The sequence below is a fragment of the Centruroides vittatus genome, unplaced genomic scaffold (assembly GCF_030686945.1).
Source record: "Centruroides vittatus isolate TY-2023 unplaced genomic scaffold, ASM3068694v2 contig_364, whole genome shotgun sequence".
In the NCBI taxonomy this organism is placed as follows: Eukaryota; Metazoa; Arthropoda; class Arachnida; order Scorpiones; family Buthidae; genus Centruroides; species Centruroides vittatus.
In genome coordinates this window covers 3513033-3532597 of record NW_027122188.1, presented here as the reverse complement: position 1 = coordinate 3532597, position 19565 = coordinate 3513033, and positions in this window count along the sequence as shown.

The window sequence follows — 19565 nt, the reverse complement described above, 5'->3', positions numbered from 1 at the left end:
GTACAAAAATACGAGCACTGCTCCTAAAAGTCAACCGAATGTAATACCTCGTCAATGGATGCTTTGATATCAAGTTATTAATTGAAATTTTATTTTAAGTTATTAGATTTTGCTTTCTTTTGATACGAAAATATTAGACTTTACTGTAAAAAATAAAACTAATTTTTAAAATATTAATGTACTATAAGAAATCATATGTTGCCATTCAAACTTACTATTTCTATTACCGAAAATAATACATAATATTTAAGTTAATCTCATACAGATCTAAATCAAGTATTTTAGGTTCTTAAAATTTTTAGAGGTCAAAGTTCATGTGACGTTTTAGAACCTCACATGTCCGTTAGCCAATTGATTTAAATAACAGAATTTTCATTTTGCCTTACCATCAATTATTCTTTACTAGATTTTAAAAATATTTATAGTGACTTAATCAATATAACTAATATTATTTTAAAAATTATTAGAAATTCGAACTTAGATATGACAGCGTACAGTATGCATACATATGTTTTATGACAACATCAAAAAGCAAAAGAAAATGTAGATATAACTATTATATGTAAATGTTGTAGTTATTTCAAGAGTTTTTATTTTATAAAAGTCTTGAAATAATTTCGAAATGTTGAAAGAGCTCTGCACAATGTGCACTGTACTGTACAGTATACTGTATAATGCTATTCAATAAATAAATATAAAAAAAATCTAGTAACGAGTTGCTTAACTTTCCTGGCAAACTTTGGTGGCGCCATCTGTTATTATATTTATTATTAAAATCTTTTCATATTTTTAATTATTATAAAATGGCAAACAGCTTAATTTTGAGGGTAAGGATGGATTTTACAAAAAATTGTAAATGATAATAACGAGTAAAATCGTTATTAAGTCTGACCCTACTGGAGATATACACAATTCTCATTATCTTCCCACCATCTCGACCTTTAATCACCAAATGTATAGCATCAAACCTCCCTGCAAAATTTCTGAAATTTTGGAAAAAAGGTACAGAAGTTATTAAGCTTTAAAGAGGATGAACAAAATCGTGCCCCCACACATATATACATATATATATACGCAAACACTAAAATCTATACATAATAGAAATTACCTCCGAATTTTTTTTGGAATTTCTCGACGTTTCAAGCTGTCCTGAGTCCAAAAAATGTAAAAATCTTGGGGGGGGGTCATTTTTGACCGATCGCCATACTTTCCCTCTGTTATCTATAACAGCCAGGAAAGTAAACATTTGCGTAATGAAGCATACCAAAATGTCTATGTTTTGTCATTTTTATAATAATAACGATGCTCGTCAGAAAAAGTATTGCCAAATATTAAAAAATAACAGATTTAATAAAACATCTGTAAATTTACAGATAAAATTTAATTTCGAATTGCTTGTAACGAACGGAAAATTGATTTGCACTCAGAAAGTAAAGCATTCCAAAAACGAAAATTAAAATTAAATTATTAATTTTAATTAATCTGCATTCATTAAACCATACCTGGTCGATATTTCGTGATTTTCTTTACGTTTTATTAACTCGATCATTTGCACGACGTTATGCTTTCAACATGAAATCACTTTCACTTCCATTACGTTAATAAGAAAACATTCAAGTGTTAATAAGAGCCTAGTCGATTCCCATGAATGCATTTCTCTTCAATAAGGAATTATGGCCTTAAATTAATCTCGGTATCTTTCACTTATAATTATTATTTAAGTTTTTTTTTTTCCATAAGAAAGTCGTTTGAAATATTAATTTAAAGCGAAATCTTAAGATATTTTTGAATATATTCCTGTCAACTTATATTAAATGGAAAGAAATAAAAGAAAAATAAGGAATTTTGGTAGAAATAGTTGTATAAAATGAATTTTGATTCAAAGAAATGCGCTTTATTACTTGAATTAGTGTAATTTGAAAGATGATAAGAAGATAATTTACGTTATGATGATTGTACAGTACATTTGTGAGTTATATTATAAAGCACATGAAGAAAAGTTTCATACACACACAAAAATTGTGTTACATTAAGATACACGATGTAATCATAAATTTATTTTTAATAATTTAAATAAAAAATGTATGATGGCAATTAGAGAAATCAATAAAGTTTCCTTTTGTTTTCAGTTTATTTTTGCAATTATAGCTTTAAAATGAAGACAACACAATAAAAAATGTATATTATAGAATATATTTAATTTTTTTACTTATACTTTAAATAATTAAATAAAAATGTCTTTTCTAATTTAATAATTTATTAAAAACTACGCGTGCACTCATGTATGGTGTGTTTGCACTCCATAAATGGACATTCAATGCGTGCTCATCGTATTTTTTTTTTTTTTAATAATAATAACATAGAAATATAAAAGAAACCTTTCAAAATAATAAAGTTTTAAATAAAATAATTATGAAATTTTTATAGTTATAACTAATATACGTAGAATTTAATCCATCGATGGTTTTTGATGCGGGTAGAGAGAGTTTTTAAAAAATGGAAATTCGAGAGGGATGAGGAAGAACGATTTAATTACAGTAACGTTTAACAAGTAATTTCGTTAAAGTTGATAAAAATTAAATTTGACCCATAAAAACTAATTAGCAGAGTAACAGTTTTCCGGGAAAAAAAAATCTGCAGATGGCATGTAATTTAATCTACTTCATCAAAATAGTAAGAGAAAGAAAAGATATCGGCGAAACTAAAGAAGAAAATAGAAAAGTTTCGGGTCAAAAAACAAGACATTGAAGAACGAAGAGAAAGACAGAGAAAAAAATAATTTCGAGAAGAAATTAGTCTTATCTGTGTTACTTCGCTACAATCTAATCCTCTTTTGGTTCATTCTTTCATCTAACTCGTCAACTTCATCGAAGTCACACCGTGTCAATAGGCAGCACGACTAGGTAAGCAGATTACGGCCAGTTTGGCAAACATTGCAGCCATCTAGCTTGTTTGTATGTCTGCTAGCAGAAACCTTAATCCTTCTAATCTATAAAGTATGCAGAACAACTCAGAGGCTATGATATTCTCGCCGGTACTCAATATGGGTAACTATCTTTGTTTTTACTTGAGATTAAAATCGTGTACATTCGCCTTATGTAAAGAAGACATCACCTTTTAAAAATCGAAAGTTCGGAAAATTCAATTAGTTAGCTTAAGTCATGGCCGATTAAGGGAATCGAGATAACCCATAACGGACTATATACAATACAAAGAATATCCATCTTATAAATTTTTTCCTAATTCAAAAGTGAAGAAGTTCCATTGGATTAGATGTAGAATTGGCTGCGCTTGCGCTATTTATCCTCCAATCAAGATCGACTTAACACTTATCAAAATAGGAAAATCCGCAGTAAGTCAGCTGTCACCAGAAATTGTTCAGGTAGACAAGTAAATAACCAGTTTAGCGAGCAAAATAGAAAGAGATTACCTCATTTTTTCCAAGAAATTTCAAGTTGTGATTATCCTGTCAAAAACACAGACAACCTTTATCATTCAGAAATTCTATTATAAAATAAAGAAAATAAAAATAAGATAAATATATTTTTAAAATATATATATATATTTGTGCTACAAGTATTAAACAAATCGTTTTAAATTTTACAAGGAGATTTAAATTCCTTATTTTTTTGGATCTGCTTTAGTAAAAGTCAGAAAATTATATAAATGAAAATCACTCTTCGTTGTTTAGTTCACTAAAAATAAACGATAGAGCATTTTCTTAAATAAATGATTTCGTCTTGATTATACTTTACGTCTATCTTAAGCAATTTGGATAAATGAATTCATAAATAAATAATTTACTTCTTAAAATTAAAAGCGTATACAAATGATTGCCGCAATCACATTTTGTAGTCTGATTTAATAAATGATCGATTTGAAAGTGAAAAGATAGGAAATTAGTAAGAAACGTAGAATGATTCTTAAGAAAAATTATTGTTCTTAAATAGTTTGAAGTAATTAAATTTAATATAAAATTTTAATGTATTGCTGATGTCTTCCCATTGTTTTCAATAAAAATATTTCTGTTTATGTCCCAAGCATCAACAAACAAAAATTTACTTTAATAATTAACTGATTGCTTAATTATGCGACCCACCAGCGTATTATAACCTATATAATTGACTACAATTGAGGAGTTGAGAACCGGAATGGTTCACGTCGCAATATGAAATATTATATGGAAGCTTGCTATTATGCATGATTAGAGCATATATCATCCAATGCTGTAGTAATTCAGCTCTTAAATTATTGTGGCATTGGATGATATATGCTCTAATCATGCATAACAGCAAGCTTTCGTATAATATTTCATGTTGCGGCATGAACCACTCTGTTTTCAACCAATCAATTATGCTCATTGCGGCGGGATTAACTCTCAATGGATCCACCAGCATGAATGAGAGACGAGATAAGACATTTCGACCCCTACGCTGAGGTAAATTATCTGGGATGTAGACCCTTCGTAGTGACCATCTGATAATTCATTAAACTATTTTCCTGTTTTTTAATGTATATATAATGCAATTTATATATTAATTTAGATTATTTTATAATTTTTTTTCACAACGATATTAAGGATAATCTTAGAATATTTAACAAGGTACAATTCTAATTATAAAAGGAAATATTTCTTAATTTTTATATAAATTCGCTCAATAAACTTCCCAATTTAAATTTTATTTTTAGAAATGTTATTATTTAAAACAAAAGTTATAAAATAATAGCTTTTAGATTTAAAGTGAAGCAAAATAAATTGCTATTTTATATTGTTTTTCAGTTATATTTAGATATATAAAATCCAAAATCAATGAAACGGAACAATTCATAATTCAATTCATTTCTTATGTTACTTTATTGCTTGCATGAATTTTAAAATATTGTTATATATTATAAACATAGAAATCATCACGTATAACAGAAACAATTTAAAAAATATATTTTTATACAAGAAAATAAAGTACGGATATCAATATAAATTATATAAATATTTTCTTAACTGTAATCGCTTTTGTTTCATTTATCTGAATTAATTTCTTATTCCTTTAATTATCATCGAGGTAAACAGATTTATACAATTTATACAAAAATAAGAAATTTATTGATTTTTATATTCGTTCTTATTAGTTAAATCACTTTCTTCGTTACTTTTACTACGTTATATTTGATGAATAATTAATTATAACATACAAAATGCGATATGATTAAATGTTTTTCTATTTAATTTGAAATGATACTCGTCTAAGAGTGTTGACAATATTATTAATAATAAATATTAGTATTAATAAGATTGAATTGTTGCCATTCTTCCATTTTTAATTTCTAAAATAATATTTCTCAATAAAAAGTGTAGTGTCATTCGTGCTCATTCTTGTTAAAATTCCTAGATTTTCTATAAAATACAGTCTATTGTTACGTTTATTATTGTTTTGAATCGTCATTATAAGTTTTAAATTACTTCGTAGGCAAATTTCGTTGCAATTCCACGAAAACTTATATAATTTTGAAGTTAGAATTTGTATGGTGTGAGATATTCTTCAAATAGAAGCATGAATTTATGCTCTTTTAGTGGATACTTGGACCATGTAGTATGATAGAAAAATAAAAGACAAATATATATATATATTTGTCTTTTATTTTCTATATTTGTCTATATTGTCTTTTATATTTATATATATATATATATATATATATATATATATATGATTGTCTTATTATGTATATAATATATATATATTTGTGTGTATATCTGTATATACGTAACAATGCACTTACATATACACTTACACAGATTTAAATTTAGATTTAAATGTAAAATTTATTGTATATTTAAGTTATAATCTAAAAATACATATTGATCGGTCCGAATCGGAAAACTTGGATAATATTTTGATTAATTATTGTACATTGTGCAATATTCAAAAACTAAGGCTAGGATAACTAAGCACTAAAACATTACAAACAATTATAAAATAATAATAATAATAATAATAATCTTTATTCATAGTAAGGAGACCTTGTTACAGGGGGGAATTGGTTAATGTACAAGAAAAAAAAAAACATTAAGTACAAACATTAAGTTAGTTGCATGAATATTGATAAATAGACAATATAAACATATAATCATTTCGCACAATGGACATTCAATTCGTTAATAATATGAGTAAAAAAATGAACAATTTTGTACATATTCATTTTTGTTAGATTGCCCAGTGTGGATCTATAATTTAGTTCATTATTTGTAGAAAATAGGACTGATGTTTGAAATTTTTGTTGATAATTTTTCAAAGCAGTACAATCTCTGAGAAGGTGAAGTGCAGAAAAAGAATTAGAGTTACACCAATAACATGATCTTGAAAAGTCAATGTATGAATTGTTTACAATTAAGGAGCGATGGTTGAGTCTCAGTTGAAGTAATAAACGTTTAATATTTAAAGTTGTTTCCATTGTGATAATGTTCGATTGAGCAGGTAGGTTTAGAATATGTAAATACCAAGGGTGGTATGTTGAATTAAGTATTGAGTTTTGATCACCAATCATCGAATGAGAAAATGCTGAGTCTATCATCATAGTATAAGCATATTTCCAACTGTCAGTATAGTTGTCAACTAGGGAAATAGATACTCCAAATGACTGTAAAACTTTATTAAACTTGTAGCTCCATGTTATTTTGTTGATATTGTCGTTATTCATTTGAGTATTCATAATATGAAGTAAAAATTTAATATTATCATCTGTTGTGTTCAATAATCGGTAATAGAATTTGATTAGTCTTTTCATAAAGAAGGGGAAAAGTTGACATCTGTTGGTTTCTGCACGTATTGCATATCCTGGGACAGTACGTTCGAGTTTAAATAGTTTACGTAAAAATATAATGTGAAATTTTTCCAAGTCATAGAATATATCTATGGCCCAAATTGGACTGGCATATAAAATAGCTGGCATTATTATTGAGTTAAACAGTCTCATATGAAGTTTTAAATTCGTAATTTTTAAACTAGCACTTAAATAGAGAGTATTATTAATTAGTTGATTGATTTTTATATTGAGATATTTCAAGTGCATCTGAAATTTACCGTTCCAGTTGAAAATCGTACCTAAGTATTTTATATTGTTGACCAGTTCTAAAGGTTGATCATTTATATAAAAAGATTTCTCTAGATTTGCAAGTTTGATATTGTTTCTGAAAATAATTATTTTTGATTTAGCAATGTTAATTGACAAGGATATGGAATTCAGATAGTCATTGATTTTATTAAGCTTATGTTGTAAAGTAACTTTGATTGGGGCCAATAGAACCAGGTCGTCTGCGTATAGAATGTAATAAAATGTTCTTCCGTATATATAAATGCCTTCTGAATCATTCAAAAATAGCTTATCCATATCGTTAATATAAAAATTAAACAGATAAGGAGACAGTGGCTCACCTTGTAGAATTGCTCGATTTATAGTAATTTCAGGATATCGCTGATTTCCGTAAATAATATTGATTTTATATGAGGAAAAAAGATTCATAATAGTAGTTGCAAATTTATTACCTGCCCCCAGTATTTTTAGTTTTTTAACCAAAGAGGGTACGTGTATAGAATCAAAGGCCTTAGTAATATCGATGAATGCGGCAAAAATTTTCCTTCGTTTTTTCCTTAAGTATATTTGAATTAGAGAAGTTAACAAGAATATAGCCGATTCGGTTCCTTTAGATTTGATGAAAGCAAATTGGAATTTCGAATTTAGATTTTGGTTTATAGTCCATTTTTGAATACGTGTTGCTAATATGGATGTGAAACATTTTCTTATAGTCGATAAAAGTGCGATGGGTCGATAATTCTCTGGTGCTATTCTATTTCCCTTTTTTTTGTAGATCATAAGTAGATTGGCGGAATTCCATGATGACGGGTAAGTTGAGGAATCGTAAAAATAATTAAAAAGTTCAAGTAGTAGTTGCTTTCCTGACGGAGGTAAGAGTTTGATGAATTTATCAGTAATTAAATCTGGTCCCGGCGATGATTTTAGTTTTAATTTCCCAATGGAGTATTCCAATTCATCATAGGTAATGGGTGGATCAAAAAATTCATTCGTTAGGGTTCTTTGGTAGTTGTTTGATATATTTTCATTAATCGGAAATCTATTGAAGTATTGAGACTATGTTGAAAAGTCTATATCTGGTTGACGTTCTGGATGAGTTTTCCGCAATTTTTGAAGCGCTGACCATAAAAGTAGATTATTCTTGTCTGCTAGGATACGTTGTTGTAGGTTTTTAAAATAGTTTGATTTTTTTACTTTTAGAAGATTGAAATATGATGTTTTAAGTTGTTTATAACGGTTAAAAGATTCATCAGAATAATTTATTCTAAATTGTTTTAGAGCTTTGTTCTTCTGAGTTTTAAGCTTGTAACAATCCATATCATACCATGGCTTCTTAAATTTATGTGATATATTATATTTTGAATTACGTATTTGTATAAATTCTTTTAATACCAGTTCAAATTGTAAATATTTTTCTATTCCCTCCGTTGGAGCATGGTTCAATAAATATTTAGTTCTGTTACTAATTGAAAGTTGGTAATGTTGATATATAACTATCAATATCATATCAAATAACCAACTATAACGTTGGTTATTTGATATGATATTGGTTCAATCTTATACAGTTGACTTTTTGATATTCGAATGGACATTCTTATGGGAAAATGGTCAGAGAGGTCATAATTTAATACTTGAATCTGTGTACATAAATCTGTAATTAATTTTGAAGTTAGTCAGACAAATAAATTCAGACGGATAATCATTTTTAATTCTACCATTCAGTATATAAAGTTGTAATTGATCCATATATTCTAGTAGTTGAAGTCCGACAGTTATAAAATTATATGATTAACATAATTATTTATATGAATTTTAGTAACTAGACTTCCTAGCCTTAGTAATAAGGTAATCGTAGATATATGTTTATCTTTCAGCTGTCTGTCAATAACATAGTTAATGTACATTTTGGAAATTTGCTAATTTTAATTAGAAATATTTTGCATAATTTAATAATGAATGTTGTTGTAAAATAAGTAAATGCCTTTTCTAAAAACGTTACACGATAATCCAATAAAAGTTAAAATTATCACTAAATAAAATAGATTCGTTTTCATTAATTTTATATAAGGAGCATCGTTGCGAGAAAGATTTGGAGAAGTAAATTGATGATCTCTAACGTAGAACTACGAAACGGATAAATATAAATCAGTACACGTATAAAATATAAAAATATAAAATCCAATTTCTTATATTGCAATATTGTCTGTATAAATTTAGAGAGAAAAGAATCTTAGGTAACTTGAATATGAATGTATAAGTAATACTCTAAAGGATGAGGATGCTGCATGAACGTTATGAACGTATAGATAATAATCTGCAGGATGAGGATGCTGCAGGAATAGAGTTTTCTTTACAAAAAATATTGGTAACGATATAAAATTTGAAAATTTCTATTTTTTTTAAACGTCTTTTCTTAACAGTAATCATTTTTAATCATGTACAAGGATTAATTTGCCATTCTCTCGGTTAGCGTCAATGCAAGAAAATTTGTATCCGTTTAATTCCATTAAGGGATGAGTTATAAGAAACAATTCTGTTTATAGAAATTCTTGAGAGAATAACAATCTTCTCTGTGATTCCTGAAATTAATTTCCTTTCATTAACTAGCTGTATTCTCTATAGAGACAAGATAAAGAGCATCACTTAAAATGAATAGAGCAGTATTTCATTCTTTCAATGAGTAATGTCTTTCTCTTGAAACATTTCTTAAGGCTTACAACTTAAACCAGGTATCATTCGATATACAGTATATTTATTAAAAATATTGTACATTAATTAAATTCATTTAATAACATACTTTCCTCCAATCGGATTTAAATCATAACAGAATTAAATATGCAGCTAGTAGTTTTGACCGTTTAGATTAAAATCATCAATAATACCCAGTGATTGTGTTGTAAATAAATCTTATAAATTTTGAAAAATTACAAAAATTAATTATTCTACAATCAATTTCAATGAAAGTAGTGAAAGTTGTCTAGAGAAAACATTTTTCTCTGATTCTAAGTAGACTGGAATGATAATTAAATATTTATATTGGATAGCTAATAATTATTTTAATGTTTTCTTTCGAGTAAATTATTTATAAAATCGATTTTAATTGCATAAATGTTATTGACGCGTTTAATAAATTATCTATTTACGGATGAAGTATAATAATTTATCCGTTTTTAATCTTTAAAAGTTATTAAGATGTATTGAATATTTGAAACTTGTTTATTATTTTTTTTCGAAGAAATTTTTACGTTGTATTTTCCAAAATTCCCACTTGTCTTTTATCGATTATATGTGAAATTTTCAGAGAAAATTACTTTTTTTTCTTGTTCTTGTTATAAAAGTTTCGAATTGAAACGTATAATCAGTTGGATAATTTTATTTTTTTCCTCTATAAAATGTTTCTTTGTGTTTGTAAAGTTCTCTACACCGACATTTTATATATAATTTTTAATAAGTGCGGTGCTTTTTCTTTTATATTGACTTTTCTTTAAGCGATTTTAACTTTGTAAGATCATATTCAAATTTCTTAAAATTTAAACTAAGTCAAAATTGGCGAAAGTTTTGCAGTTAGAGTAATGCAACTTTACCTGTAACCTTAGCAACCGTAGTAATGGTACAGCAGTAAGGCCAAATCACGTGACACTGACGGAGGAAATGATGAATGAGCTCTAGTGGGGCCGTTTCGATCTTTATCCGATAAAATTACTGCTGGTCCCCCTTAGATCTGGTCAGAATACGATTCAGACATCTTTCTTGGAGCATAGTTTCTCTTTTCTTGTCATTCCTTTGTGATCTTTCACAGCAGGTTTTGCTTGAAATTGGCTGACTGAAACCTAATATTGTATTGGTGTGTACGATTAACTGAATGGATTCACCAGATGCTTTGTGGGCATATAAGAGAAGAAAGTCAATTGATGCTCACCAACAAACCAAAACAATAAAGAAAATATTTAGAGTCATCTAAACGCAGGCAGACTCTTTTTAATTATAAAATCTTATAATTACAGCTTAATATTTTAATTATTTAATAAACGAATTTATATAATTTTATTTATAATAAAATTATGTTTTAATGTGGAAAGTAATTAGCAGGTTGCATGAGTATGAAAATTAATTATAAGCTTCTAATTTAATACTTTTATATAATTTTGGAGAGATGCGATAATAAATATATTAAAAATTATCATTAAAAGTATTTTATAAACATAATACAAAATATCAAAACGCCTGTGGAAGACATTTTAATTTTTATTTTCTACAATTGAATTTTAAGAGGCTTAAACATTAATGAATAATCTTATAATTTGCAAAATTACCTTAAATAAAATGATTAAAAGATATGAATAAAATCATTTCACGCGATTAAAATATATAGAAATTAACATAAATATTAGTGAAAACTGTATTATTTAGAGTTTAATATTTAAAAAATAAATGCAAGCTTCAGATTATCTACCGATGCATATATCTTTAAATGCATATAACTTGAAATAAATCTGATTTTATTACAAAATTTCGTAGGCAAAGGAAAAATTTCCATTCTTCTGTATGATAAAAAGGCTTCGATAAATTTACAATATTAAATTTTGTTTTATATGTTAGTAAACTGAAATTTGTACCGAATTTCTAACAGTATGATCTGTTAGAATATTGTGCACATAAATATAGATTTCTCCTCGAAGGATTCAATTTAGAATCCTTTCGGAAAGCGAAACCTCCGGGCATTCAATATATCTTGGATCATGGGTCTATACAAATCCGTATTTTACAATTTTATAAGGTATTGAGTATATATTCCTGATTTTATAATCTGTTTACTATTTGGTAAGTAGAGATTTTTTCAAAAAATATAATTCAATGTATTACTTTGGCGTTTTTTAAAAATAGTATGGCATCGTTTTTATTACTGATATTATTAAAAATATACTTCATATTTGCTTATTTAAGAATTTAATTTATTTATAATATATATCTCTCTGCACGAAAGATATAAGTTTGTAAGTCTGTATATTAAAATATTGAAATTATTTAACATATATTTTTTATCCAAATTAATTTATGATTAAATATTATTAGATATTTTCTTCAAATAAATTTAATTAAGCTAATGAACCGTTTTAAAAAGCTGTAACTCGATACTAATTTATTAGATTAATTTGTTAAAGAGGATACAAAGATAAAGGATCCGTAGCTAAATCTAAACCAATAATACAGTAAAACCACTCTTACTTTTAGATATAAAAGAAGTAAGCTAAGTGCCTGTAGTAAACCCGAGGGACATGACGTCGCATTTACCCTAGGGACGAAAGATGGGGAGCTAGACAAGTCGTCATGGCAACCGCTTGTCAGAGTCCAGCGTTTTGTTTACCAATATCTGCAGGAATCGCGTTACAGCCCCTGCCAATGTATCTTCACCGCATGTCTTAAATGACGTGCAGTAAGTCGATATCTGCAGGCGACTTTGCGTTTCAATCGCTATGTTGAATAATAATAATATCCAACCAAGCAAAAAAAAAAAAAAAACGAATATGAAAACATGCAGATAACAACAGTGTAACAAACTAATAATTCAAATCTGTTGCAACATATATATCTTTATTACTATAATTGCAAATGTGATTATATATAACGTTATTCAAACCTTTAATACGATAACATTTTACATATTGACGAAAACATGTCTGTACATATATTTACAAAGACTAATAAAAATCTAACAAAAGTTAATTATAATATCACCTAATTAAGTCTAAGTTATTTAAATTTAGTAATATAATAATACATTTAACGATGCTTACAAATGATAATGTATTCATTATAAAAATTATTTACGGCTTTAAGCTTTAATTAATTATAAAATTATCATTGTTATGATTGTAAATCCTAATTTAAATGAAAATCACTGTTATAAAATTACATATAAATATTATAATTCGATAAAATGTACAATGAAAGAGGGTTTGTTTTTAAGTTTTAAATTGAATAAAAATGTAGTGTTTGTTCAAGAAAGATTCTGATTAAATATTAAAAACTGTAAAAAATTTAAGAAAACAAAATACAATCACAATATAATCATTTCATTTTTAGAAATGAAAGTATGTTTTTCACATACTGAGCTATATTCAATGCATTACAAACACGAATTTGATTGAAATGATTTTGTATCCATTTCATATTACCAAGGTATAAATTCTATTGTTTTATTTTTCATTTCAATGTTTAAAACATTTTTCAAAGTAAAGCAGAACTCATTTTTGATACATAAAAACTACTTTCTTTCTAAAATAAATTTTATATCTATCGATGAGTATTAACTTTCTATCGTGAGACATCTGTAAAATTAAGTTTCTTTTAACAATTTGGCGCATAGGCAATAATTTTTTTTTAATATTTAAAACAGTGTTTTTTATTTTCAAAATTCTGTCGTAAAGAAATTGCTTCATCTAGAATTTCTGTGTTAAAAATTTCAGACTTTAAGATTCACAGGAAGAAAGCTTTTATATTTGGTCACATTCCCTGGTAATAAAATTGATGTTTCAGCAAAGTTAAAATAAATAACGTTGTTAGAATTTAGAAATGATCGATTTAAAGTTTGGAGAAATGAAATTCTGACGTTTTACCTCTGGCTGAAACTTCAACGTGACTTTTAAAATAGATTGTTCATTAATAAAAGATTGTAATTAAAGCAGATATTTGATAAAATTATACTTTAATGTAATAATTTGATGGACAATCGAGTTTACTATTAAAATGTGAATGATGGACACTTTTCAATTTTGTCAAGGATTAATTTATTACGACTGAAAGATCAGAAGTAAATTTTCTTGAGATTAGATATGCCCGGGTTGATGCTTCATTTCTCACTGACATTGCTTATAATCTGAATATGTTAAATCTTCAGCACTTGGGAAAAGACAAACTAATCCTAGTTATCATATAAAAGACATCTTCATTTCCGAGAAATCTTTTCCTGTTCCATAGAAACGAAGCAGATTTATCATATTAGCTAAGGAAGAAGATTCTTTGATGACTACTTGAATAAGCTAAGGAGAAACAAAAATATCGAAGAATTTTTATCAGATATTATTATTTTAGTCGTTAGTTTGCAGTAGAAAAATTGAATATATACATACATTTTCGCACGAATTACTAAATTTAATTAAAACAAATCTTCTTTGTAAATTCTCGAGAACTTCAAGTTTAGTGATTTATGTTTCCTACACATAAAACTGAAAAAAAAATTATATTTCTCAAAAATTATTTAAAATATTTTCTGCATTCAAATACCATAAATAATGATTCTTGAATTCCAATAAAATATGATTTCCTTGTTGAATAATATTTACTACATCAATCATCTCATTTTTATCGCATTTACTACAATATAATTTACATATCAACATAATTTAAATAAGCATTGCAACAAATCTACATTAATAAATAAACATTCGCCAGCCGAATCGTCGAAAATTTTAGCTTTGGTTATTAGTACATGTTTAAAAATACGAAATATTTTATTCGAGGAAACTGTTAAACTGTATAAAACAAATATTTGTTCAAACTCATTGTTTGTTCTTTTGTTTCGTGTATAACACGCCACGCACGCACATTTATATATTGACAAATCATTAAATTCTTACAACTTATTATTTAAAGATTGGAATTTCAGAAAAATGTTCTTTCTTTTCTACATTCTCTCGCATCATAGCAGCCAGTCAGTTCTCGGTATCGAACCATGGCAATAAACGCATTCTTAAGCACGTTTCCACCAAGACAATAACACGCTTGCAGAACTGGACAAAATGGTGAAAATACGCCTTAGGTATAGAAAATGTAATGCATTGTATTGTCCCGTTTTTAGTATTTCTGACAGCAGATAAGAATTTTGAACAGCTGATATAAAATAAGTTCATGGTATCGACAAATATTACATTTAAAACTTTTTGTTTTGTATTTAAAAAATAGAATATCTCTATTATCTATAAAACTGCACAAATGACAAATTATATATTTAAGCATATAAAATACAACTAAATTTTCTTAATATTTATTCTATTTAAAGTAAAGTTAACGTAAGAGATTTTGCTGTATCTGTACTAAACGTTAGCATAGAATACATTAATGGATTAATATTCACTAAAGTTTTATCATCCTTTATTACACACACATAAGAGTATTAAAGTGAATCGTTGTTCTACCAATAAATCAACAGGTAATACAACACGATTTGCATATTATGTACGTTATCCTATATGTATTGTTTATTGTTAGATCTGATTCATATAGTTTGTATGTTAGCACATGGTATTGGAATTAGTTACTACAATAAATTATTAATCTTGGAATTTATAATATTAACTAGCGTAAATGATGATAATAAATCGATTTTCAACGTAACGACGATAAAATACAAGAGACATCACGTTAATAAGTCGACGAAAGGAAGAAGAATTACGATCAAAAATTAATAATATATTTTATAATTATAGTTGCAAAAAAATAAGATATAAAAAAAGTTAATATTAAAGTAAAGAAACTACTTCCTGAAATTCAATTTAGGAGAAATTTCTGATAACTTTGGACAAATCACTTCGTATAACATTTCGAAAAGTTTCCAGAAAGATAAATTGGAGAGCAACAAATCATTTTTTAATAACAAAAGCTAAAGTGAGATAGATTTAAAAATACAAGCCGAAATAAAATTTAGAATTCCTTTTGCTCAATAATTTATTTTTATTATAAAAAATTGCTGCGTTATTATAATACGATACGCTCTCTTGATTTTATTTAAAATATAAATTGTATATTATAATATTTATAAAAATTATTATTATTTTTTTTTTAAATTGAAATTCTACTATACATGCTAATAAAATTATGATAAATTTAACGATTATGTAAAAAGTAATTCGTTTGTTAATTTAGCTTGTCTGAACAAATACATGTTAAGTGAATTATTATTGTCATTTTTTTCTCTCCTAAATTTCAATTGTCTTCGAAACGATGATTTATAATTTCATATTACTCATTTAATTTTTTTCTAAGAAATGAATAAATGTAAAGAAAAATCTCATGCAAATGAAAACAAATAAAAATATTGTATTAAACAACTTGCTAAGAAATGAGACATTTATATTAAAAAATATATTCATTTTTGTAATATTTAATTCAGGATTTTTATTAATTACACGAGCTTATAATTAATAATAATAACATTTCGACAATTGTTATAAAAAAAAATTTAAGTAATTACATTAATTTTAATTGATATATTGAAATTTTTCAGACGTAAATGTGTTAAACTTTATATGACTTACATTTTGTTGTTTTTTCTTAATTTTTTTTTCCTTTTTTGTTAAATATAAATGATTAAAAATATTTTTTCCTTCTCAAAATATCTTTAGTTAATTATTAATTAACTTTGTTGATATAATTATTTGTTTTGTTCATAACCCTGTTGTTTTTCCTTGTTAATTGTTTTTATTCTTATACAAATATTAAATTATTTATAAAGTTTATTAAGAATATGCTTAAAAACTGTTTTCTTCTTTATATTTATAATTAAATTTTCCACGTTTTAAGAATAATTTTTTAAAAATAACGTATATTTGCATAAACAAAAATAGCTGATAATTTGATCTAGTAAAATGTAAGCAGGTAAAATATTCAAATAATAAATATAGAATAATATGTATAAAACATATAAAATGCTAAATATAAATAAGTGTTTTACATATAAAGAACGAATTTAACTGTAGAAACAAATTTATATATGATAAATATGAAAGAAAAACCACTCAATTTAAATGTTTTCTTTCATATTTGTCATATATAAATTGGAATGAAAACATTCGTATAATAGAAATTAGCTTCGATTTATTTCACTCGAAAGAAAAATATTTAAAATATATTTTTTATTATAAAAGAATGGCTTATGTTTATCAACGATATAATTATATTTTCATTTTCTAGAAGAAATGGGAAATCAAATACAGTATCTGGTGTTGGTGACTGATATTTAATTTAAAAAAAAAGAAAAAAATTAGGATATTAATTAATTATGAGCACGACACTTTGATGATTAATGAAGTATTTGAAGAAAAATCTTTTATAAACAGTCAGCAACACAAAATCATTAATTGATTTATGGAATAATCATCCACGTAAACAAAAATTGCTATCCCAGATTTTGTTTCTGTTGAAGTAATTACACCTTAATTATCACCATATAAAAATATTTTTGTATTACTTTACATTAAAACATTTTAAATTTAATTAGTGAGCATAATTAAAAGAATATCAGAAACAAAAAATAAAAAAATAAATAAAAGGTAATTGTAAATAGAAATGTTATTCGAGCAGAAAATTAGAAGAATTACTGTAAGATATTTCTGGAGGAAGTTTTTTGAGAAAATATAAACGGCTCTTATAAGCTTTCTGGAACAATAAATTGGTTTTTTTTAATTTAAACAATAATTCGTTCTTGTATTTAAGATATAATAATAAAAATACTTAAAATTGAAAGTATTTTTTTATTAATATATTGCACTTTTTTTTGTTTTTTAATAATGCAGAATTCTTAAAAATAAATAACGATTTCAAATATTTTCTGCCTTCTTAATTATTTTCACTGCTTCAGGCTGTTTTGTAAATGCTAGAAGTTTACTTTTGCAAAACATTTAAATTGCAACAGTTTAATTAATGATTGATTTTTACAACATCCTTATCAATTTTAATGTTTAGTAAGATCGAATTTATTTAATAATGTTGTTGAGAATGCTGAATAGTTGAACAAATGTTTATATATATATATATATTTGCTTTTATAAAAATCTTAAATAATTCTGAAAATTGGAAGAAAAAAAAAAATACTGGGAAAACATTCTTAAAAATTAATGTTTTAATGTGTTTTTCAGAAGAAAGATGGGTAATGCTTTGCTAGTGGACAGTTAAATTTGATTTTGTAACTATTCCAAACTTTCCTCATAGTTTAAATGTTAATTCTCAATAAAAGAACTTCAATACTCTTACGTAATGAATTTATCGAAGATATAACCTAATTAATTTCTCATTTATTAGAATTATACACTGTATAACGTCGATACGAATAATTCCTTCTTATTACCGAATGTTATTTACCAAAAATATTATGTAAATATTTCAATTCGTATCAGCAAAGTAATGCTCTTTATCTAAAATCTCCATATTTAATGAACATTTATCTAAAAATAAATAACTTATAGTAAAACCATTATTAAAACGCTTAAATTCTAATTATTTTATCCGTGCTAAACATGATTTTAAATCATTTTTAAACTTTATTTCGAACATTGATTTGATTCAAAACTTCTAAATAATCACAAACTGAAAACAAACATATAAAACTTCGGGTCTAAACCTTTCTCCAGCTCTTGACAATTCTTTTTTTAAAGAATTGCCAAGTTCTGAAGAGGGTTTAGACCCAAAATGCTTATAAAAACGACAATTCAAAGTGATTAATTTTGCCATGCTCTTCTAAACACATATCCTGTATGATAAGGGCGTACATTTGTCAAGTTGTGAGATTTAAGAAGTACAACAATTGAATAGGACAAGAAGCTTTGAACACAAAGAATATAAAAGCTAATCCAAAATAAACTAGAAAATGTTTCGAGTCTCCTAATAATTATACTGTTATAAATTATTTTATTGACCTGTCTTCACGCTCAAATATTTCACTATTTCCTTTCATATATTTACAAATAAATAAAGAAATCATTACCCTTTATTAAAATCTTGAAATTGGAAACATTTCAACGTACTATACTCAGAATTTTACGTCAGATTCTATTCCAGACGTATATAATCTGTAGATTCGAAAGTCAAACTAATTATTAACGGTTGGAATGTTGTATTCAGGTTTTATTTACATAATTCAGATTTTCTCCTCCTAAAAATATCTCTTATATAAATGGTTTAACAACATATTTTTTAATCAGAATTTTAAAAAGTTACTGTCAAATTATTTCATACTTTTCGTCAGCATGAAGTATCATTTATGTAACGTGTTTCGAGAGCATAATGTTAAGTAGCAAACCTTATTATTTGATCTGACGTCAAGAAATTTCTTTGTTATTTATATAAAGATTTAATAGAACTATATATTAGAAACAAAATCTTAAATATGCTTTTCAATTTGCTTTTTTCAACCGACTTAAATTCATTATTTAATCTCGTTTTTAAAAGAAAACTCATTGTTTTTTTTTAAATTTGATTTATGCAGCCTTTTAAATCGGCATTTAATACTTTCATCATATTTAAATTAATATTTCAATTGAAAAAATGTTAAAGACGTATTTGCTAATATTACTATGCGCTCATTCGATAGTTTTTCCATAATCATTTTTCTAATCGCATTCACATTAATCAAGAGATCAACGAGAAGATTCTATTAGAATTTTTTTCTTAATTTTATATATTAATGACCTATTCAAATCATCAAT